Raw genomic sequence first — 25251 nt, forward strand, 5'->3', positions numbered from 1 at the left:
CTGTCCCCACACAGCACTTCTGCAATACCTTTGACTATATTCCCTGTGCGGTATCTTTCATCCCTGTGATGTGTCCATTCCATACCTGGAAGTCTGTATCGCTTATTCCCCTTCACACATTTTGCACATCCCCAACCTCACCCCATCTAGAAACCACCGTAGTTTATTCTATGTGTTAATGGGTCTCTTTCTGTTTTGTTTTGTGTTTTAGATTCCACATATAAGTGAAATCATAGGATATTTGTCTTTCTCTGTCTGACTTCACTTAGTATAATACCCTCTAGGTCCATCCATCCATTTTTCCAAAGAAGCCATACAGATGGCCAGGAGACACCTGGAAAGATGTTCAACATCACTCTTCATCAGGGAAGTGCAAATCAAAACCACAATGAGTTATCATCTCAAAGCTCTCAGAAAGGCTAGTATCAAAAATACAAGAAATAACAAGTGTTGGTGAGGATGTGGAGAAAAAGGAACACTCGTGCACTGTTAGTGGAAATGTAAACTGGTACAGCTACCGTGGAAAACAGTATGGATGTTCCTCGAAAAATTAAGCAGAGAACTACCACACTATCCGGTAATTCCACAATTTGGCATTTACCCAAAGAAAATGAAAACAACTAATTTGAAAAGATACGTGCACCCTTGTTTACTGCAGAATTATTTACATTAACCAAGATATGGAAGCAGCCTACGTGTCCAAAGGTAGATGAACAAAGATGATGTGGCATTCATAGACAATGGAGTGTTACTCAGCCACAAAAAAAGAACAAGATATTGTCATGTGCAATGGTTTAAGCTTCTTGAGGATCATATATGTTTCTTTAGTCAGTATACATCAGTGTCTTCTACAGAACAGACATTTAAGGACAAAGTTTGAATGAATGAATGAGTGAATGAGGAAATTACACGTGCTATCTTGCCACTCTTCCTACAAAAATAATCTAGGAACAACTAGCCTTCTCTCTACCTCCCTCCATTGACCTGGGTTTCTAAATGATGAATTAACCTTTAGATCAGAATAAAAGGGAAAAAACTTAAACCAGTTTCCCTCTCTCTCTATATCTCATGTATCTCTCTATCTTCATCCTTGTGAAAACAATAGAAAACCAAGGAGGCAGGAAGGAAACAGAGGATTATAAGATTTAGTGTAACTAAGCATTTACATACTTTCTGAGGAAATATATGATGGGTATATTAGAACAGTTTTGGTAATAGGCATTAGACAATATTCTAATTAATGCATAGGTTATAAACTGACTTTTTTGAATTATTTCATCACTCTGAAGTGTTAGGGATTGGTGCACATAAGAATATTTTTATGTGTTGAAAAAAAGCATTGCTATACATCTTAGTTTCAAGGAGAGATATTCTCTTTATTTTCTTGGGTCACATGTGGAAGCATCTCAACAGATGATAGAACAGCATTCCTGATACACACTGACTGTTCTGTTGCAATGTGTCTTTCTAGTCCTGTGGGCAATTTACCACATCAGTGAAGGGAGAACAGGGCACAAATTCAAGGGACTGGCCTAACCACACATCAGCTAAGCACAAATGCACAGGCCAGGACTTGTAGTCAATTAACTCATCGCCCTCTTGTATTTTGTTTGAACCACTTGACCACAGTGGCTGCCCAAACTGACATTCCCCTTTCTCTTCCTTGAAAGTTACCCATCTTCAGCTGGGCAGAGTCAAGAAACTTGACTATTTGATGGGGCCACTTCCTCTTGGCAAAGATGAAGAGACAGAGGCCCAAGAAGATTAATTAACAAAGTCACTGGTAATCAAGTATTAGGATGGATAGCTCCTGATGCCCAGCTCAGTATTTTTTGCTTCTTATTATAGTGAAAAAAATACACAATTGAGACTGCATCAATAAATAATAATAATTTTTAAAAAGCACAAGAAAGAGAAAACACCTATGTGGCTATAGAAAAATTGCTGAAGGAAACGTGAGAAGAATATGCCAGTTCCAAGAGGTTGGAAACAATACATCATAATTTTTCTTGATCCCGGGAGCCTCATACTATGCTGAGTTTGTCATAGGCTAATTAATCAAATTACACTTTTTAGTCTACCAGTTGAACTTCTGCTACATTTGTAAATCCCTGGATGACCAAGATATGGCTATTTCATTTTTCAATTTCCCACAGATCCTAACATAGTTGATACTTAATAAACATTTATAATGAATTGAGCAAATGTCATATTTTCAAAAAGCATTATTTATACTTTTATATTGCCTTTACATTTTCATTCCAGCATCATATATAATCCCATCTGTTTGTATGTCTACGTGTAAAACAACGTTCACCCTCTCCTTAAGGCATTTCCTACTTCAACATCCATGCAGTTATAAGCTGAAAACTATTCCCAAACACCACAAGAACTAAATGGCAAATGCGGAACTATTGTTAAAGAATTTTGCTCTTGAAATTGTAATGTCATAGCATTTCAGCAAGGGAAGACGAAAGGACATTCCGATATTATGCGTGCTTAGATATTGGGATGTGGGGTTATTACTGGTTCTTTTTTATTGAAAAAAAATGGATAGGGTAAAATCTAACTAAAGTAATTTCAGTGTTATTCAATATTTTATTAATGGGGGAAGCATCATTTTAACTGCAGCAATCTATAGAATTATGGACTGATTACTAGTTCAAATGACAGAGTCCTACAGTGAAACCCATAATTTTACATTACATTCTGCAAGAGATGATAGCAGTTCTCCACATATAATGGTATCGCTAGCCCGGAATCTTGTTAACACTCATAGTCTGAGAGGTAGTGCTTATCCTCTCTCGTTCTTATTTTGAATCAGAAAGAAATTTTTTTCAGAGGTCTACTGGCCTTTATTCTTCAGAGATGGGATTTTGGTCAATTAGATATTTTCATGGAGGTGACACCTTGGTAAGAAGTTTAAGAGTTTAAGTAGCATGGTAAAATTATAAGGAAATTAATCTTTTTTTATTAAAAAATAAATTAAGAAATGCCGGTGCCTTGGTTGAACTTGCAGTTAGCTCTTTGTAGCTATTTTAGTCACCGATTCTATGGAAAGTAGCTTCAGAGTTACTTGCTTGTTACTGGGCAACAATTTATTCCAATTATAACTGAAATGTTCCTAATAGACAGTTACTGGCGGATAAAAACAGATTTTAAAAATGAACTACTAAATCCATAGTATTTCCTCTTGATGCAAGAGGCAGAAATTATTCTAACAATTGACACTTTCTAATGTTCTGAGGTCCTTTTAGACATTTCAAGTGATTTGGGGGGCATCAGTGAGGACCCATGGGGTGGCATGGTTCAGAGCTGTTAAATGTAGAAATGACACAATTAGATTAAACAGCTACAGAGACTAGGGACCAAATGTTACCAGTGCATAGAATGCCATATTCTCTATCAGATGCAAATGACATACAATCTTCAAACTTTCATAGGAGAGTTTTCTTTAAAAAAGGTCTTAATGGCCATTTGGCAACTATATTCTCGACAGTCTCCCTATTACTTTTTTTACTTATCTATTAAACACAAAAAACAAAACACAAAATACCATAGTTAACAAACAACAATGAAGAACAGCATAAAATATCCCTTGATATCTTACATGTATTTTTCTTTTTTTTTCCAATATATGAAATTTATTGTCAGATTGGTTTCCATACAACACCCAGTGCTCATCCCAAAAGGTGCCCTCCTTAATACCCATCATGTATTTTTCAAGGTAAAAAAGAGAAAATCTCTATTCCTAAGTTTCTTGACCCAAATCCAGCCCAACTCACAGACAAGCCTAAACCTTCCCATGTATATTCCAGCTTCTGAGGAGAGTCTGGAGAAGCTCAAATGAAGTTTGCCACATGGATATATTTTCAAATGAGATATTTGGTTTGCAAGAAAGGTTTTTTTGTGTTCTTCCTGCTCTATAATATTAAAATGCAGTAAAAAAAATACACTGACCGTAGTTGCCAACTGACATAAAATTTACATGTGTCAAAGGAAGGAGTACATTGATTATGGATTTAACCTTGGGAACTTCATCACATAGTCAACAGTTACGTGTTTTGAAATGTGTCTTAAAGGATCAGATCAGTTCTCATGGAAATCAGGAGAGATGTTGCTGAAAATTTATACCATTTAGCTTCTGTTTCTCCCCGTAACAGAATAACAGGCAAGAACATTTTCAGCCCCAGTCCCAGGCAGAGTCTATAGAAATACTTGTTGAATTTAATTGGGTTGAATTAAAATTTGTCCTTTTCAAGAATAAAGTTGGCATCTCCAGTTCAAGGTCCCCAAATGATCTAGGCTCTCCACAGTTGACTGTCTAATGAACTCCTGACTAGTTACAGATCAAAGGGATTAAAATGACTTTACTCAGCACTCACTTGTGTCTGTTTCATTATCTGGACTAAGGAAGTCTAGGATAATTACGGTGTTACTTAAAAAAAAAAGTTTCATTGTTGTACTTCCTGTTTGGTGAGTAAACAACAGAACAGTTATGGTCTGTAACGGACCTATTAAAACCCTAACACCCCTACAAACGAGTAAGTTGGAGAACTCAAGCATTCTCCCTGACAGGACACTGAAATGTCAACCCTAAACCATCAACAACTCATTGCCATAGTGCGACAATCTTAACCTTGTTAAAACTGGGTGACCAGTCAATTCGCAGAGAGAAGCATCATCAGGATACCTAGGAATGCTGTTATTACCCATTATAAGTATGACGCGAGGGTCACATATCAGGCAATTACACCTTTTCATTACATGCTAACCCCTCACGGCAGGGATGCCACGCTTATGACTGCATTAGACAGACAAAGCCTTCAGCTCTTTAAAAAAAAGAAAAGCCAAAAAAAAGCAGGGGGGGGGGGCAGGAAAAAAAGGAAAAGATAAAAAAATTAAATTCGTTTTCTTACCAGCACGTTGCAGCACAAATTCGCTCACAGGAGTGTTGCCTTTACAGGTTTCTCTTTTAATTATCCTGGAAGCAGGGAGACAAAAAAAAAAAAAAAAAAAAAAAAAAAAAAAAAAAAAAAGGCAAAGAAGAAGAAGCAGGGTGGTTAAATTAGCGTGCTGGAATCTTTTCAGTTTGTCGCAGAGTAGAAAAATAAAAAAGGGGGAAAAAAAGGCTCAGTAATTTAAATTTGCTCTCAGTTCAGGCTGCATCGTTGGGTCCCGCCCCTTCTTCCCGCTGGGTTCCACTACCTGCAAGGCTGGAATTGACAGCTACTGTGCAAACAAAAAAAGGAAACAAGCATGCTGGGACCATTCTGACTGCTGTTTGGGTCTCACTTGTCCTGACAACTAAAAATCATCAGTGGAAAGGTATTCTACATTTTCTACTTGAAGGATTTTTGCATGCAATTCCCTTCCATGTTAAGGATACACATACAGCTCATGATGATGGGGTTTGATTACTGTTTGGGTTTTCTTTTTTCCTTTCATTGTTTTGTTTTTCTAAATATGTATAACAATCATAGTTACTGTTATTATTTACATTTTTACTGTTTTCAGCTGTTCAGTGTCATTCTTTGCATTTCTTACTGTCCTGTCCTCCTCTCCAAGACATGTTCTCTCCTGTGTTTTCCTTTCAGTCATAAACACTGAAATTTCTAGGGACGGTAGAAATGCCAAGATTAACAGAGTTGCCACTTCTCATTTGAATGCTTTTTTTTTTTTTTCTATTTTTGAGCATTTAGTATTGAGAATAGTTCAAGGGACGGAAGGGCCTAGGAAGGAGATTCCATAAGCACCAGAAACTTTTAAAAAGGATGAGATAATAAGGCAAAAAGCTCATTTTCATATTTATGAATGAGGCAAATAGCTACAAACCATATACGGAGATGGGGTATACATTGCATATTTAACCTTAAGGCGTAGAAAACCACTTTAATTTTAGCCAACGAAATAAAATGGCTACTTCATGTGCAGCATATTCTGTCAGTGTGTAGCAGGAGGAATCATGGGAGATAATAAAGCCCGTCCTTCTGTCAGAACGTAAATAGCTTATGGAGGATTTTCAGTAAGTTTTATTGTTGTTGTGGTTGCTGTTTGCTAAACTTTCATTTCAGGTGAGGCTGCTGTAGGCTACTTTGGTATGGAAGCTATGACATGCCTGCACATGTACGGATTATCTACACGTTAGCCTCTTCATCTGAAGCACTGCTTCTAGAATGGTATATATAGCACTGGGTCTCCTATGAAAGCACGGACTTTCTTAGATAATCCTCCTGCTCCAACCGAGTACTGTGCTGAGCACTGTGTCACGTGACATAATCAGGGTGCGGCGGTTAAGGCGTAAAGGATAAAATGCACATGGTTCTTTGCTAGTGGCTGCTAACATGAAGCAAAGTTATTCGTACAGATGTGACAGCATTTAATTTACTTTTACTTGTTAGGTTTTGTATTTTTAAAAACCTTTTCCCCTTATCCCTACCTCAAGCCGTTTAAATGCATTTCACTGTTCCTGCACAATATGGAGAAGCCCTGAAAGCCAACAGTGAGCCTGACCTAAGGGACTTGACTTTTTAAAGTCAGATTTTCAAAAGAGAAATGATTTGCAATGTAACTGAAATAAACATGATTTGGCTTTCTCAATTGGTAAAAACTTAGCTGAATATCAGATATCCATATTGTCATTTGAAATTTCACCCTAAAGTCAAACCAACCAAAAATGGAAAGACTGAGGAAGCAATGAGCAAAACTATATATTTGCCTTGTATTATAAACTTTATCAGGATTACTTTTCTGGTAGCAATGAATGCCTTTACTCGACTCCCATGAGCAGCTATAGCGTAGAAAAATAAGGCAGCTCAAGTACTCAAGAAGCCATGTTAACTTCCCAGGTAGTTAGGCAATCAGCTTTAATGAAACAGTGGTAAATTACACCAATGTGCTAATTATGGTACTTTGTCACAGCATAAAATGCAATAAAACCAACCCATGCTTTGGCTTGGAAAGTGTTATGCATAGATTTTTTTTCAAAAGATTTAACAGAAGAGAGGTTTTATTTTCCTAAAGCATTCTGTAATTTCAAGTGGAGTTTTCGCAATCCTTTTCTGTAAAAGAAGGCTTCTAGGAAGATATGTAGAGCTGAAAATATATAGAAGAAAAAATATATGTAGAAGAAAAAAATATGTAGAAAAATATGTACAAGGAAAAAATATGTAGAGCTCGAAAAAAGCAATGATAATGGCTTTTTAAAACTGGTGTCTTACCTTATAATTATACAGTTTTATGATGACATGCCAATATTAAATACTTTGGTATCATTGTGAAAACATAACACACATAGAACATATTAGGATATATACAAATACACACAGAGCTGCACATGTTGGTTTATATTCTGAACATCTCTGTTTTAAATGAAGAAGAATATTTTTACATTGTCAATGCTGACTGAGTGCAGTTAGCAGAACAGCAGTCTCAAGCAAATAAAAAATCCCGACACTGAACCTTAGAGAAGGAATAGGCTTTAAGAAATGTATGAATGAGCCCTGTGATTTCACTAGACATTGAACCTGTGACTGCAGAAGTTACTGCTTGGTGTTGGGGGACTGAGTACCATCTTACTGGGTATCTCATAACCAACCTGGGAAAAAAGTCACTTCAAAAATACCCTACTGAATTGTTAGGAGTTCTGGGTAGGCATATACATTTATATGGCTTTCAAATCATGGAAAAGTGCCTTAAAGAAACACACTGAACAAGTGTATTGGAAATGTTTTTTAGAGAAATTCTTTCAATAGTTTTAATGTCATACACGACTTAAATGTTCATTCTCAGAGAAACTTAATGTCAGGATGGGAAATGCTAGTTCATTTTTTTAAAGTGTATCACACGAATACATTTTTATCTTCTCAGTTATAGTTGACAATTTTTTCAAACTCACTGCGTATTTTAAAATTATTTATTACTTTTTGATAAATGTCTCCCTCATTCTGGATCAACTCTCTTTAGCGTGATTTTACTGTTTTGTCTTTGGGGCAGTGAAGCACTTCCTAGTGAATGGTAAAATGTGATCCTGATGTCTTACTGACTACACTACCCAATGAATAATGGTTTCTTATTTCAGTAGGGTTCTGAGAAATTGCTTATATTTATTATATTACTTAATTAATATAATGAATCCCTTTAAATGTGAATAACTAAAAAATACCTCACCACTGTCATAAAAATTTATCTGCTACTCTTGGATTGTCTTTTTTTTTTTAAGTTTATTTCTTTACTTTGAGAGAGACAGAGACAATGCCAGTGGGGGAGGGGCAGAGAGAGTGGGATAGAAAGAATCCCAAGCAGGTTCCACATGGGATTTGAACTCATGAAACCATGAGATCATGACCTGAGCCAAAAACCAAGAGTCAGATGCTTAACCAACGGAGCCACCTAGGTGCCCCACTCTTGGGTTGTCTTTTGAAACATGTTTCCATTATTAAATCAATTTTATTAAACTTACGAAAAGCAAGTTTGAGTTTTTGAACACACACTTTACACACACAGACACAGAATTTTGGTTTTAAGGAGGTTTTCACTATCATTTCTTTAGGACCAAGTAAATACCCAGTTCAGTCTGGGTGTTCAGATTATGAAAGTATTAACTCAGAAAATGACACTTGGCCTAGGACAGAACCAAGACTGTAGGGTACCTCAGACTTCCCTACCCTGCTAACTAACATAGTCTCACACAGAAGCAAACATCTGACAAATGGAAGTATGCTTTTAGATTGAACTCAATGCTGAAGTGTAAGGGAGCCCCTCTGGGTATGAGCTCAAATGGCTAAACATAATGTCTCTTCATTAGTGGTGCCGGGAACACGTGATACCTGAAGAATAACGGTGGTTTAAAATGGGAAACAACGTTAAATTCTATTTATACATTGCTCTTCTGATAGGCATAGCATGCACACAAGATGTAAGAAGAGGACCCGGTAAACCACAGAAAATACAGAAAAGAACACCCAACTTAGACATGTAAAAAAATAGAGCACTTTATTTGTTTGTTTTTAAAATTTTTTGATATTTATTTTTGAGAGAGAGAGAGAGACACAGAGACAGAGAGCGAGTGGGGGAGGGGCAGAAATGGAGGGAGACAGAATCCGAAGCAGGCTCCAGGTTCCGAGCTGCCAGCCCACAGCCTGACATGCAGCTGAAACTCATGAACCGTGAGATCATGACCTGAGCTGAAGTTGGATGCTTTGACTGGGCCACCCAGGCACCCCCCAAATAGAGCATTTTATAGAAATGCTCATTTCTTGATTAAACTGGCTGTTGGAATTTTGTGGAACAGATTGGAAAGGAGAAAAAGCTTCCTTAAAAATCAGTTGGTGAGAGATTATGGTCTGAGAAAGTTTAAGCAAAGACGAAAGTCCAGGGAAATTCAGGTCCCTGTACTGACCAAGGTGACATAGGGCTTATAGAATACGATCAGTAGAATACACTGGAAGCAGGGGTGACTTCTCCCTTGGATACAGAGGTGGACAGCAGCACAATTCACCCTGTGGGGGCTGCAGGGAGGTGCAAGTTTTGCATAGTGAGGGATGGTGTGGCTAGTTTGGAGCATGCCCATTTGAGAATTCAGCTGGACAAAGTACAGAAGATGGCCGGTGTCTGACTCTAGCTGCCAAGACAGGGATCAGTGCAGAGGTGATAATGATGAGAGTTATGAGCAGAGGGCAGAGAGCACATAGTGATGAGCTCTTCAGGAGAATGCCAAGAAATGAGAGAAGAATTTCAGGGATGGTGAAGGTGGAGCTCAAGTGACAGATGAAGAAGTGACATCAGAGGTGAGAAGAAATGTGGAGCAAGATGGGGTCAAAAGATTCCAGAGCATCAGATTCTTCAAAGATTGCAAATATATATAACCTGGACTGGCATAGACTAGAAAATGCTGAGGAAACAGCAAGCTGAAGGCTCTTGGCAAAGCGATCTCGTTATACTCGTGGTGGGGTCAGCTGCCGGAGAGCATTGGTAAAAAAAAGGAAATGCCAAAGGCAAAACTTCATGGAGTTAACTACAACACAATTTAATCTAATTAGAATTTATTAACCATTTTACAGCAGTTCTACTTGGTAATGTAGTCCAGTTTAGGTTGAGATAGTAAGGGACACAATGAAACAAGACTTCCAGGTTCTTATTCTCGATCTAGTTAGAATATATGAAAATCTAATTGGAGTATACTTGGGCTTTTTTCATAAACACAGTAAAGTACTGTAAATGTATTTTCTCTTCCTTATGATTTTCTTAATAGCATTTTATTTTCCTCTAGCGTACCTTATTGTAAGAATACAGTATATAATACATGTAACATAGAAATATGTTAATTGACTACTTTTGTTATCAGTAAGGCTTCCTGTTGACAATAGGTTATGAGTAGTTAAGTTTCTGTGGAGTCAAAAGTTCTACACAGATTTTCGACTGTGCAGGGGTCGGTGTCCCTAACCCTTAGGTTGTTCAAGGGTCAATTGTATATACAATTACATTTAAAGGTTTATTTTAGGGGCTTTAAATAAAGCCAGTGGCTCAGTCGGTTAAGTGTCCGACTTCAGCTCAGGTCGTGATCCCACGGTTTGTGAGTTTGAGCCCCACATTGGGCTCTGTGCTTACAGCTCAGAGCCTGGAGCCTGCTTCGGATTCTGTGTCTTCCTCTCTCTCTCTGCACCTCCCCTGCTCATGCTCTGTCTCTGTCTCTCAAAAATAAATAAATGTTAATTTTTAAAGGTTTATTTTAGAAATCTTTCTCATGTGGAGAAAATTGTGATATGACTGAAAAGACAGCACACGTAAATGTGTATATGGCAATCCCTTCTTACCAATATATAGCATTTAATTTGGCAGAAACTGTATTTGTACCTAATTTTAAAGATGATTTATGGCACACCTAATAGACCAAGGGAATATTTGTTGGATAGCCATGTCTATACATATGAAGGGCACTATAATGCATCTTGTATTTAAACAAACAGCCCAGGAATCACACAAGCACACATGTAAAGTATCTCTTCAATTGTTACATTATATAATTGTTCATTCTGATATGAACTGGAATTATCCCATCCTTGTTTCAGGTTCTTCACTGTAGTCACTGCTCATGACTTTTCCCAAATTAAAATCTTTTCCCAAATTAAAATCTTTATCAATTGATCTCTAAGGAAGTTTAACCCTCCCTTCTTACGGATGTTCTGCAAAATGCTCTGCAACATATTTATATTATCTGATACTGTTAGGAAGGCAGATTTAAATGACTTGCTATTTTGGCACATTAGCAAAGGAATATAGAATTTCATTACAAAACTCATAATTTCTTCCCAAGCCAGTGGTGAGTAAGTCTTTGTAAAGCAGAGTTATTTTCCCCAAACCATGATTATCTGCATCTATTAGAATTGACATAATTCTTCTTTTTTAGAAATAGGAAGAGAAACAAAGGGGGTGATACAGTGGAGAAGATCAGATGTGAATCCGAAAAATCTTCTTTATCTTTTTCTGAAATAATTTCCCAGTGTCATTTAATTTAAAGCTGTTTCAAACTTGAGGATTGTAGGTACAGTTCTCCTGGATTCTGAGTTAACTTCTGGATAACACTTGCTACATTGTGCATAACATGTTACAATTTTTATTTATTTATTTAGACAGCAGTTGAACAATTCATAGTTACATTTTTTTTATGCTCTGTCTTGTGCCCTCTCCTTTTTCTGCAACAAGATATAAACTTGTAGCATTTCCATTACTTGCCAAATGCAGTCCAATATTTATCATTGTGTAAAAAAATCAAAACACAACAAAATAAACAAGCAACGATAAAACTAACTACCCCTAAGCTTGCTATTGTGAAAAGAAAAGGTCTTGCTTTATAATTTTGATGAAAAGGTAAGCCAGTACATTTTCATAGAAATATATTTGTATATTTTATTTTCCAAATGGTTTAGTCAAATGCAGACATGATGTGCTTAAATGATCCTGTGTCAAGACTGCACTGAGTAAAAGTGTCTTAAAGATCTATGTGCACCTTTATATGAAGTTTGTGTCTCATCATAGGAAATCACTGAAGTATTTTAAACAGGAGTAAGATATAATTATATATATATTGTTGAAAAACAAATCTGTTAGCAGCATTTACAATAGGTTGAAGTGGTGAGAATTCCTTCAATGATATATTACGCCAATAATATTTTATCTTGCTTGGTTAAAAAACAGATTTAAGGTAGTTTACAGGGAAACATATAATTCAGCAATATAAAACATAATTTAATGATACTGAGGAGAGAGAAAAATAAAGGTACATATGCAAAGGAAATCAGGAATTAAATTAATGAACACAATGATACTGTAATATCATAGAAGTTAAGAGGCAATTTGGTTCTAATATTCCCAACCAATGTGAAATAGAAAACACAATCAGCTTCATATGTCATACTGTTCATAAGATTAAAATAAACCAGTTGTTGGGGCACCTAGGTGGCTCAGTCATTTAAGAGTCCGCCTCTTGATTTTGGCCCAGGTCATGATCTCATGGTTGTGAGAGCAAGCCCCAGCAGGCTCCATGCTGAGTGTGGAGCCTACTTGAGAGTCTCTTTCTCTGCCCCTCCCCCACTTGCTCACACAGCTCTCTCTTTCTCTTTCAAAAAAAAACAAAACCAGAAACACAACAGCTGTTGAGAAATACAGATATTTGAGATGAGAAATTAGAAAGCTGTTCCTCTCAGTTTCTCCCAGAGAGGTCCCAAAAACCTCCTCAACACAAACATTTATATCTTATATACAATGGGCCTGGTTTTAGTCATAAATGGGCCAAACTTCTTATATCAAAGCTTAAAGTGATTATAATTTAGGCTGAAAACTAATCAAATGCTCCACCTCAGCGCTAAAACAAACCAGGAAAACACTGTAAGCAATTAACTAGTCAATTAAATAAATATTAAGACCTTAATTTGTGTCAGACCTTGTCCTAGTTACTAGAGATACAACTGGGAACAAGAACCAATATTTTCTTTCAGACAAGTGGGGATGAAGACAAGTTGATAGACAACCAAGACGAGTGATAAGGTTAAGGATGGGAAAGTGTATAGCCTGATATGGGTGGACGAAGAAAGGATAGCGTCAACTGAGGCTCAAGGAATCCAAGATGGCTTCCAAGGGGAAGTGACGTCTACATAGCATCCTGAAGAAGAAAAAAGTAAGGAAAGAAGTTACTAGGAAAGTGGAAATAGATAAAACTGTCACACTCAAAGGGAACAAAGAAGTGGACGACATTCCTCAAATGAATTAGGATTTGTATCTCCAGTGCATACAACAGAGCAATCTAAAAAAATTCTAAATCAGTTCCTAAGTAAAAATAAATAATCTCTTAACCAAAGTTGATAGAATGCTACTTGCTGAAAACAGTTAATGTCATTTACCCAGAACTTATGACAAGTATTGTATTGACTCTTGGAACTCAGAAGCATTCCCATTAGAATCAGAAAGATAAGAGTGATTTCTATTATCCTTGTTATTCAGCATTTTCTTAAGGATTCTAAACAATAAATGAAATGAAATCATGAAAAGATAAGCAATGTATATTTTGAAAGGGAAGAAACAAACTGTAATTTCTTCTTTTCAGATGATATACTTATCTGTAGAGAAAATGCAAGAGACCCGTACATATAAATATAACCATTTATAACTAACAGGAGATCATCAAGATCATTGATGAAAAATACATAAAAATTTAAGAATATTCCTACATTTCATCAATAAGCATAAAATTTAGTGGAAAACACAACCCTCTAAATACTAGGAACCAAACTGTGAAGCCTTGAGGAACAGGCTTAGCGAAAGATGTGTAAGATCTTCTTGCACAAAATTATAAAATATTATTGAAATAAATAATATAGGATATGAAAATCTGAGTTACAAGTTATACGAGGTTATAGAGATCTAATATTCCTCAAATTAATCTATAAATGCAAGGCAATTTTAGTCAAAATCTGATACATTAGAACTCAGGGAAGATCTAAACTCTATTGCTTGAACTGTGCACCATATCTTTTCTATAAAATAGTGATTTCAATTTCACCATTTTAAAATAATTTTATCACATTTACATGAATTAAAGGAGAAAAAAAAATGAGCATGTTAACAGATGAAGTAAAATTGTCAAGACTGACAGCTTATAAACTGTCAAAATGTATGTAAAAATAGAGTGCTGTAATAAATATAGGAAACATCTAAATAAATGTATTCAAAACTATAGAGTGGAATAATAAAATATGAAGACATCCCTCACAATAACCAAAATCTCTGTGCATTTCCCCTTCCCCAGGAGTAGCGCCCTGTCTGAGCCCGGACCAGACTTGGTGTTTATCATATACTTAGGACTGAAAACTGCTTGCACGGATAGCCTAGGACTTCCCTTCACCCCTGTTTCTTTAGAAATTGACTCCCTTTAGTCCTCATTGCTTCTATAGCTCTATGGCATATTTAAATATTTTTTATTTTATTTATTTATTTATTTATTTATTTATTTATTTATTTATTTATTTTAATATATGAAATTTATTGTCAAATTGGTTTCCATACAACACCCAGTGCTCATCCCAAAAGGTGCCCTCCTCAATACCCATCACCCACCCTCCCCTCCCTCCCGCCCCCCATCAACCCTCAGTTTGTTCTCAGTTTAATTTTATAATGTATCTGGCTTTTCACACTCATTTCATTGGGAGGATTGTCATGCTGTGAACAGCTCCATCCTATCCTTCCCCAAATATAATGTTATTTCTGTTTATTTTAAAGTTTTAGATGTATGATATCATGCTGCATTTAGTTTTCTGAAATTTGTTGTTTCAGTTAGATTTCCACTAAGCATATAGAAGTTGTAGCTGTAGATAATGAACAGTCACTCAAGTAGAAGATTCCATTCTTAATACTACATAATTTTTCTACTCTTCTACTGATAGGTATTTGGTTTGTTTCTAGATTTTTGTTTGGTTCTGGTTATTATAAAAACTGCATATATTATGTCATTGTTACAACAAATATTGCACATTTCTAGTTATTTTGCTATTATGAGAGTGGACACTGTTGCAAGGCAATAAAAGCCCCAGATCTTTCAGAGGTAAAAGGATTGGTATCCCTCACCTAGCAAGCAACACCAACACAGATCAGCTAAAATATGGGGTGAGAGTAGGGAATCTTAACATATATATAAGAGTTCCAGAAGGTAAGAATAGAGAGAATCAATGAGGGTTAATATTTGGAGGGGTAATACATGAAAATTTACCAGCTATGCCATGATGAAAAATATGAAACCACAGCTTCAGAAAGCACCCAAAGAAAATGAATAAAAAGAAACGTAAGATGATATGTAATGATGACAAAAAGGTCAAACACTGTTAAAGGAGTCTTCGGTTTCCAGCCAAGATGTAAGAACTAAGTGTTGGACTTAGCTTCCTGCTATGAAGAACTATAAATCTGGGTAGAATGTATGAAACTGTGTACAGATATTAAACCATAGGTAGCTCAGGTCTGTCATCCCTGAGACAAAAAGAAACCCCTGAGGTAAGCACCATATTTACCCTAGCTCTCTGCATAGGAAGTGACCCCTAAATGCAACAGAGAAGAGTAGAGCTAAAGCAGAGTATCAGGGTCTCACTGACATGAGGAGGCTAAGAACAGATTTCAAGGCTACTGAAGCAGCTAAAATGTGCAGAACGGCTGCCAGAAAGGAGGAAGCAATGGAGAGAGGGAATCCTAGGAGTTCCTAGGATTGCCTGGGAGAGAGTGGCTGCCTCAAGGTTGGGAGTGGAACCAAAAGGCTGCATAGTTCTAGGAAATACTGATGTCCTGACTCAACCATAATTGAAGGACCTTGTTACTACTGTGGACATTCAGCTGATATCTCAGCACAGTTATACCTAAGGGGTAACGATCATGCCCCGAAGTAACTGTGATGGTTCTTAACAAAACCTAGAACTAAGTTTCAGCAAAATCATTAAAGGTGCCAGAAAATTAATTTCCCATTTTAATAAAACACAACATTCCTTACAAAGAGACATTAAACCAGACCTGTTGTAACTGATCATCCTTCCCAAATTATATTATTGCATGCTCTCTATACAGTAGAATAGGCAAGAAAATGAATTTGGCATTTATTTAACCTAAAATAGACATGACAAAAGAAACAGTAGGACAACAGTAGATGGGGCGGATAGAAAAGAAACAGAAATATGGCATAATAAACTCCAAATATGTCAATAACTACATTAAATGTAAATGAATCAAACACTTTCATTAAAAAGCAGAGAGTAGCAGATTGTATAAAAAAGTAAGAATCAACAACATACATTCTAGGAGATACACTTTGAATTATAAACCACAACTAGGCTTAAAGTAAAATAATGACAAATTTATGCCTCATAAACATTAAATATGTGAAAACCATGAAACATATAAAAACATAAAGGCTAAATTTGCATCAAATTAAGTCTACTTCCAAATAAGAAGTATTGGCAGAGAAAAAAGGGGAAATTTTATACTGGTGAAAGGGTAAATTCAGCAGGAAAACATATAGTCTTAAATGTGCATGTATCTAGTATAGAAATGTCAAAGAATATGAAGCAAAACGGACAGAACTAAAGAGTAAAATGGACCAATTCAAAGTTAGAGTCGGCAATGTTGACTCTTCTCTCAGAAATGGTTTGAACATGTAGACAAGAAATCAATAATGATAGAGAAGATCTGACCTCAGAACATCATACCCAGTAACTGAAAAATATACCTTCTTTTCAAGTGCACATGAAGCAATGACAGATATACCGTACTTGGGGCCATAATAAATTTCAAAAGACTAATGAGAAAAAACATAGAAAAAGGTTACCTCTAATAGGAATGAAAGAGAAGATATCATTACATATTCTCCATACCTTGTAAGAATAGGAGAATATTGTCTAAAGTTCCATGTAGCAGATCAAATAAAATTTTACAAATCTGTTGAAAAATTCTACTTACCTTACACAAGAAGAAACAGAAAACCTGAAAACTATTCATTTATTAAAATAATTAGACTTGTAATATTATATCTCCCTACAAAGAAAAGTCAAGACCCAGATATACTGGTGAATCCTATCAAATGAATACTGTCCATTGTTATACAAAGTGTTTTTGAAAATGGAAAATAGAGCACTCTCCCAATTTATGAGGCTATAATAACTGTAGTAACAAACACTGACGTGGATATTACAAGAAAAGTAATGCACAGTCCAAAATCTCTTATGATTTAAAGATATACCAACCCAACTGCTCTGTAATACAATTCCCAGGAGTTTAACCAAGAGAAATGAAAACATATATCCCCAAGAGAATGTACTCGATGTTAATAACTGATTTATTCACAATAACCAGAAACTAGCAATAAGAATATGTTTAACAGATGATAGATAAACATTTGTACAATAGAATACTACTTAGCAGTAAAAAATAAACTGAAAGATATACTCAAACTGAAGATATACTCAAGAAAATAAATGCCTCTTACAGGTATTATATTTAGTAAAGGAAGTCAGATATACAATAATGCAGAGTTTAATTTTGTTAATATCAAGTTCTCTAAGAGCCAAAACTAATCAATGCTGATAGAAACCAGACCAGTGGTTGTGTGGCATGGGGTTGGGGGAGACTGAATGCAAAGGTGTGAAGAAGGCAGTCTGGGGAGAAGGAAATTTTGGGAGTGGCTGTTACACGGACATATATATTTGTTAGCATTGAACTGTACACTTAAATCTAAGCACATTATTGTATATTTTGTATGTAAAATTTATAGTAAAAGCTGTGGAAAACAGAATAGGTGGAATAGTTACAAAAGAAGGACAATCGAAAGAACTGCATATATTTTTTTTTTGTTTTGTTTTTTTTGTTTTTTTTTGTTTTTTTTTTTTGTTTTTTGTTTTTTTTTTATTTTTTTATTTTTTTATTTTTTAATATATGAAATTTACTGTCAAATTGGTTTCCATACAACACCCAGTGCTCATCCCAAAAGGTGCCCTCCTCAATACCCATCACCCACCCTGCCCTCCCTCCCACCCTGCCCTCCCTCCCACCCCCCATCAACCCTCAGTTTGTTCTCAGTTTTTAACAGTCTCTAATGCTTTGGCTCTCTCCCACTCTAACCTCTTTTTTTTTTTTTTTTTTTTCCTTCCCCTCCCCCATGGGTTTCTGTTATGTTTCTCAGGATCCACATAAGAGTGAAACCATATGGTATCTGTCTTTCTCTGTATGGCTTATTTCACTTAGCATCACACTCTCCAGTTCCATCCATGTTGCTACAAAAGGCCATATTTCATTTTTTCTCATTGCCACGTAGTATTCCATTGTGTATATAAACCACAATTTCTTTATCCATTCATCAGTGGATGGACATTTAGGCTCTTTCCATAATTTGGCTATTGTTGAGAGTGCCGCTATAAACATTGGGGTACAGGTGCCCCTATGCATCAGTACTCCTGTATCCCTTGGATAAATTCCTAGCAGTGCTATTGCTGGGTCATAGGGTAGGTCTATTTTTAATTTTCTGAGGAACCTCCACACTGCTTTCCAGAGCGGCTGCACCAATTTGCATTCCCACCAACAGTGCAAGAGGGTTCCTGTTTCTCCACATCCTCTCCAGCATCTATAGTCTCCTGATTTCTTCATTTTGGCCACTCTGACTGGCGTGAGGTGGTATCTGAGTGTGGTTTTGATTTGTATTTCCCTGATAAGGAGCGACGCTGAACATCTTTTCATGTGCCTGTTGGCCATCCGGATGTCTTCTTTAGAGAAGTGTCTATTCATGTTTTCTGCCCATTTCTTCACTGGGTTATTTGTTTTTCGGGTGTGGAGTTTGATGAGCTCTTTATAGATTTTGGATACTAGCCCTTTGTCCGATGTGTCATTTGCAAATATCTTTTCCCATTCCGTTGGTTGCCTTTTAGTTTTGTTGGTTGTTTCCTTTGCTGAACTGCATATATTTTAAATACAACAATGTAAGTCTGAAGAAAATGGAATATTAACTTTAAAACACAAAGAAGAATATCCTAAACAAATATATGAATTGAAATTCTCTCTGTATAAAATATTATTAATGTCCAATTATTGAGATTTTCATAAAAAGTGAAAATTTAAATATTAGACAAAAATGGTATGTATGTCAGGGGAAAGGTGAGTAGAGTTAAAATCTTAGAAACTTGTTTTCTGGAAACAAATTTTGTTTTCTAGAAAGGCTTTACTTTGGTTTTTACCTTTCTTAAGTTAAATATTCATGAAAACTACTTCAACAGTAGTCACAAGAAACAAATAATAATAAAAGAAAGAGAAAAATAGGGAGCTTAAATTTCAAACCAGTAGAGGAAAAACATGGAAGATAAAATAGGCAAACAAACAAAATGAAGAGGTCGTAAGCGAGAGAGAATTCTAATTGTAACTGACACTCATATAGTGATTCCTACAACCCAGGCTGGTTTAATCACTTTATGTCTATCCCGTTATGAGTGGTATATGTATAGTATGAAAAGCTGAAAGCACAATGAAGGAATAAGATACATAAAGAAAACAGAAACCAAAATAAATATCGGATAGCTACATCTATATAAAAATATACTTTAAGGCAAAACATATTAAGGATAGAGAGGATCACTACATAACAATAAAAGGATTCTATTCCCCTGGATGTTATAGGTCTGCAAACTTGTATGCATCTTATAAAATAGACCCATAAATATAACACAAAAATGAACAAAACTGCTTTTGAGGTTCAGCCCATGCTAACGGTGAATAAATGCTGATGAAGTAATTCACATAGAAACTTGAGCACCAACTTAGGAAAATTTATGTTGTCCAATATTTTTATGTTTTAATATTACTTGTATGTAGAACTTCCCATATTATTTTAATTTTTAATTTTTTAATATTTAAAAAAAATGTTTATTTATTTTGAGCACGAGTGGGGGAGGGACAGAAAGAGAATCCCAAGTGCAATCTGTGCTGTCAGCGCAGAGCTCGATGTGGGGCTCAAACTCAGGAGTTTTGATTCATGACCTGAGTCGAAACCAAGAGTAGGACTCTTACCTGACTGAGCCACCCAGGCTCCCCCGACCATCTTGTTTTTAAATATGGCGATGGACACTTTTGCCAATAAGATATTAATTACCTCATTATCATTACTTTTCCCCTAAGTTTTATTTAAAAGGATGGATTACTGGTTTAGAAGTTGTACACAATGCTCAAGGTTCTGATATATATTACCTATATTACTACATTTACCTCCTGAGAAATCAAACTAATTTACATTCAAATGGATATATGAGAATTCTTTACATATTTTCATTTTTAAAAGGCTTCAACAATATAGATAAAATGGAGTATATTATTTTAATTTTAACTTGACTTCTAGGTCATTTAAATAAGATTTTTTTCTTACTAGTCATTTATATATCTTATTTGGAGTCTGTTTTCATGTTTTACCAAATTTTCTGTTAGGGTGTTTATGTTCATTTTGACTTGTAGGAGATTTTTATATTAAAGATATTAAAATTTATATTTTGTATATATTTAAAATTTTTATATGTTTTATTTTTTATTTCATTTCATTTTATTTATTTTTTTATTTTATTTATTTTTGAGACAGAGAGAGACAGAGCATGAGCAGGGGAGGGGCAGAGAGAGAGGGAGACACAGAAACTGAAGCAGGTTCCAGGCTCTGAGCTGTCAGCACAGAGCCTGACGTGGGGTTCAAACTCATGAACTGTGAGATCACGACCTGAGCTGAAGTTAGATGCTTAACCAACTGAACCACCTAGGCACCCCTATCTTTTGTATAAATTATTTTAAGTTTTCTGATAACTTGTGTTTGTATAGACAAAGTTTTTTGTTATTAAGAAATTTTTAGGTTTGATGTACTCAAATCTATCAGTTTTTTCTTTTAGTATTTTTTACGTCATCATGTTGAAATAATCTCTTACCACTGCAAGATTATATAATGATTTCCATGTATTTCTATGCATGAAAATTAAATATACATCTAAGTTACTCATATTTCAGTAAAAAAAATCACAACAAAAATTATAGTTAGAATTGGGTAAAATAAAATTATAACTGAGTAAAATGAAATTACAAGTCAAAACATGTTGAATATAGTACTAATAGTAAATGGAGGGAAGTTGAGAGTCATGAATATTCATTTTAGGAGATTAATAAACCAAAAGAAAGTATAAAAAGGGTACTAAGTAAGCCAAAGATTAGAAACCAATGGCTTAGAACATAAAGATACTACAGATATTCAAAATTTCAATAGTTGTTTTCTTCAAAAGAATAATAAAACAGAAAAATCTCCTATAAATGAACAATTAGCAACAAAAGGGGACATAATTAAGATAGAGGAGAGATTTAAATACAGTTAGAGAATACTGTGAACAACTCAATGCCATTTAATTAGAAAACTTGGATCAAATAGACAAATTTTTAGAAAAATATAAATTTTTATAGAATGTTCAAGAAGAAATAGCAAGCCTACTCTTATAATAACCCAAGAAACATAATTAGTATTAACGATAATCTCACAGAAAAGTTACACACCTCAAATTATTTTGCCAGCAAATTCTACAAAACTTTGAAGGAAAAGATCATTCCAATTTTATTCTATCTCCTCCAGAAAATGGAGGAGATTTCATTTCAACTAATTCCATGCAACTAGCATAATCTTAAAGCCAATCTCAATTGTGATCCTATATCCAAAACTCCTTAAAACAGCCTAATGCAATATTCCCCCCCCCAAAAAAAAAATTACGAACTCCCCTGGATGTGTCTCTATTTACTTGAAGTACCACTGAATTTTGCAACCAACTGACCACTACAGGTGGCCAAACTCTGCACCTATGTTTCAAAGATTCCTACATCTGCTGGCTTCTGGCTGGCTTCAGCCAGTGGGAGGCACTGGAAGGGAGATAGGAGAGTAGAAGGATAGGGAAAGCCAGGATGCTTCTCCCTGGCTTTATTTTGGATGGACTTTCTAGTAGCAAATGACTCTCCTGTGTCTCCAGCTGTCACTAGCTGGCCTTGACATGACTCCACTTTCACTGAGTATTCCCCAGGGCAGGTGCCTCCTTGTCCCATTTGGCTTCTGCCTATTCTATCACCTTTGTAGCCAACCCCCTGGTATAAACTGTCTCTATTATGATGCAAGAAGTCAAGTTACATTTTAATGAGGAGTGTAATCACCACATTAACATATTTTAAAAGACATTTATATAATCATCTTAATAAATGTAAAAATAACTTAATTTCAACCCTGACTCATGTTTAAAATTCTTAGAAAACTAAAGCACTTCTAACTAAATAAAAGATAGCTTACAAAAAACATCATTCTTAATGTGAAACCTTAAAAAAATTCCTAGGGAATGTTTAATATCATCATATCTTTTCATCTTTGTATTAGATGCACTAGATCCTAAAACTTAGAAAGTAGATGCAGAGGTATAAGAATGAGAAAGAAACAAATTCTCTTATTCACAGAAGATATAAGTGTGTATAAAGAACATAGGAATTAATAATTATTATCAACAATAAAGATGTTTGGAAATGAAGCTGCTAAAGAAATAAGTAGAACAAAATTTGTGCAAGACAGGAATGAAAAAAAAAACATGATAATTTTATTAAAATATGTTATAAAACAATCTAAAAAAAGAAAGATATGTGTATTCATTAATTGGAAGCCTCGGTATTATATTTAATTTTTCCTCAAATTGATCTATAGATTTAATGATATTTTGATCAAAATTCCAAAAGAACATTACGTGGGGCTTTGTAAGTTGATTCTTAAATTTATACAGAGGACTCAAAGGCCAAAATCTGCCAAGAAATTTCTAACAAAGAATAAGATGTGAATGTATGTGTAGGATTGCTTTACCAGGCATCAAGACCTATTATTAAGCAGTAGACAGTGTGGTACTTGTTCAGGTATAGAGAAATTGATCAGTGGAACAACATACGGAATTCAGAAATAGTTCCATCCATCCATGAAAACTGATGTCCCTTTTCACACCGACTTTGCAATAAAATAGGTCATTTAAGTTCAAGCTTACAGTCTGTGGGATTCTATGTCAGTAACATTCAGAGCATTCTCTAAACCCTCTCAGGATAGTACTGGCAGACACATTGGGAGTGTATAAGAAAAATCCATATCCTGATTCAGCACCAGTTCTGGTAAGAATGAATTACTGGTCCTCTAGGATAGAAGAGGTCTAATATAACAGATTTTACCCCCAAGTGGCTGGCTCACCTCCTTGCATTATGATACCATGTTGAGAGCTCAGGTTTGGTCTCTGCCACTGGCAGGGTTGGATATTTAAGAGCAGCAAAAGGTAGTTGAACGTGAATGAGGAAGAGCCTTGGTGAAAAGCAGTCACTGGGCTCACACTTAGCCTCATCTCTATCACTTAGCTTCTCCATGTATGGGTCAATGGTGCAAGGACAAAAAACTGGCCAAGGACAGAGTCTGCCTGATATTTACCTCCAAACCTAACCTATCTAGCTATTGAGTGCTTTCTTTTCTGGTAGGTTTTGGCTTCATGGATCCATCGCATGTCTATTTTCCTCTTCTTTGTTTTCAGTTTTTCAGTGTGGTTGCTTCCTGGCCCTTACCAATCAGCCAAGTCATTGCTTCACGTCATTTATTCATGTATCTTCTCACTTGAGATTATTTCTCCTCATACCAAAGTGACGACCAAGTCTACTGTCTGTGGCTCTATGAATAGATTTTCCACCATGATTCTTGGAGGTCATTCCTGATTAGGTCTATAGGTCAATGCATCTCTGTACCAACATATTGAACTAAATCGTTTTTGAAGCAATGCTTTTTTTTTTCCTCCTTTTTTTTAGGGAATACTCTGGGAGGCCATGGTTGTGCACTGGGGAAAGCCATCAATACAACAAATGTTGGTGATATGGGCATCTGTTCTTTTCATTTTGGGGGCCATCTGGACCTGCTAATGACACATTCTGAATGTATAATTTTTATTGTAAGATGGATTATGATTGCATTTGTGCAACCTTATAACTTGGTGAATTTAAGCATACCCAGTTTTTTAATGTACTGTATAGTGTGTTTTTAGTCAATTGATGTCCCATGATTAGGCATTTGCCAAATACTTGCAGAGAACACCCTAGTGTTCTCTGCAGTGACTTACCTAGTGGAGTCAGCCAGAGGCTTTATACAGTATCTTATCTACCACAGATACCTCCAACACCATTGGACCTGCCAGATCATATCATCTGAACCTGTGGCAAAGTTCTCTCTTGCTCTGTACAATTAAAACTGACAGAGTTTTGAATTTTCAATACATAGATCCAAGCACCAGGTATAAATATGCTATATGCTGCCTCCAAAACCCAAAGAAAACCACCAAACCTGGGGTGGTATCTCTTCCTCCGTGATAAAGGGCAAAAGTTCAACATCTAGTCCTTTTCCCTACATGAGTATCAGAACAGGTCCCAGATTATTGGAATCGTATTAAGATGCTGAATCTTGTAGGGCACATGTAAACCCTATGGCATATTACCTACCTTTACAGGCCATCTAGATTCTGATGATATCCTCATCAGGGCATTAATATGATGCGATCAATACAGTGGCCAAGATGTTTTACAGAATGACAAGATCATCAAAATTTCAATAGAGTATATTGTGACAAAGAGCAAGAGGGCCGGCAGCCTTGGAGCCAGAAAGTGATTGTGTACTGTTATTCTCCCCACGTAAAGGCAAATAGCTTTGATCCTCTTTACCTATGGATATTGAAAATACTTCGCTGTATCAGTTGGCATTCACCTATCAATAGCCAAAAATCCAAAGTGTCAAAATCTGTGATGATCTGTCTCATCAGCAGAGATTAGAGCTACAACTTGGTTAGGTTTATAGTAATCCACAATCACCAGTCATAATACATATAATTTTTTTCACAGAGGCCATAAAGATGAATAGAGTAAGAATATAACAGAGGCCCTTTGACTGGTAAGTGATCCAATTCTAGAATTCCATCTTGAATGTAGGCTTTCTAATTGGCTTAGAAATTAGAAATTGGCTTTCTGTTGCCATGAAAGCAAAACACAGAACAATTCCTTGAGTGTACGTAGATAATTTGAAAAGGGTTCCTAAGAAGCAGAAATAGGAAGTGGAAAAATTAGATACGGAAAGAATTCAATTAATTACAAAATGCATTAATTAGCTGTTTATGGTCATGGATTACAGGG

The 25251-nt window shown here is 35.7% G+C and overlaps 1 protein-coding gene and 1 long non-coding RNA gene across 5 annotated transcripts in view; one reads left to right on the plus strand and one right to left on the minus strand.

The window, feature by feature from the left end:
- CELF2 (CUGBP Elav-like family member 2) overlaps positions 1 to 5004 on the minus strand; it is an 832193-nt gene extending 827189 nt beyond the window's left edge. Inside the window, exon 1 of one of the 2 annotated variants that reach the window (XM_019460830.2) lies at positions 4920 to 5004. The gene's annotated coding sequence lies outside the window, so the exon portion shown is untranslated. The remainder of the gene's footprint in view (positions 1 to 4919) is intronic. The other variant, XM_019460833.2, reaches the window with a different exon arrangement.
- LOC109273744 (uncharacterized) overlaps positions 4636 to 25251 on the plus strand; it is a 52871-nt gene continuing 32255 nt past the window's right edge. For 2 of the 3 annotated variants that reach the window (XR_008419496.1, XR_002083232.2), the window contains exons 1-2: positions 4636 to 5328; positions 24964 to 25012. This is a non-coding gene — a long non-coding RNA (uncharacterized LOC109273744). The remainder of the gene's footprint in view (positions 5329 to 24963; positions 25013 to 25251) is intronic. The other variant, XR_002083231.2, reaches the window with a different exon arrangement.

This window comes from Panthera pardus, unplaced genomic scaffold (assembly GCF_024362965.1).
Source record: "Panthera pardus isolate Hobbes unplaced genomic scaffold, ASM2436296v1 HiC_scaffold_6, whole genome shotgun sequence".
Classification (NCBI taxonomy): Eukaryota; Metazoa; Chordata; class Mammalia; order Carnivora; family Felidae; genus Panthera; species Panthera pardus.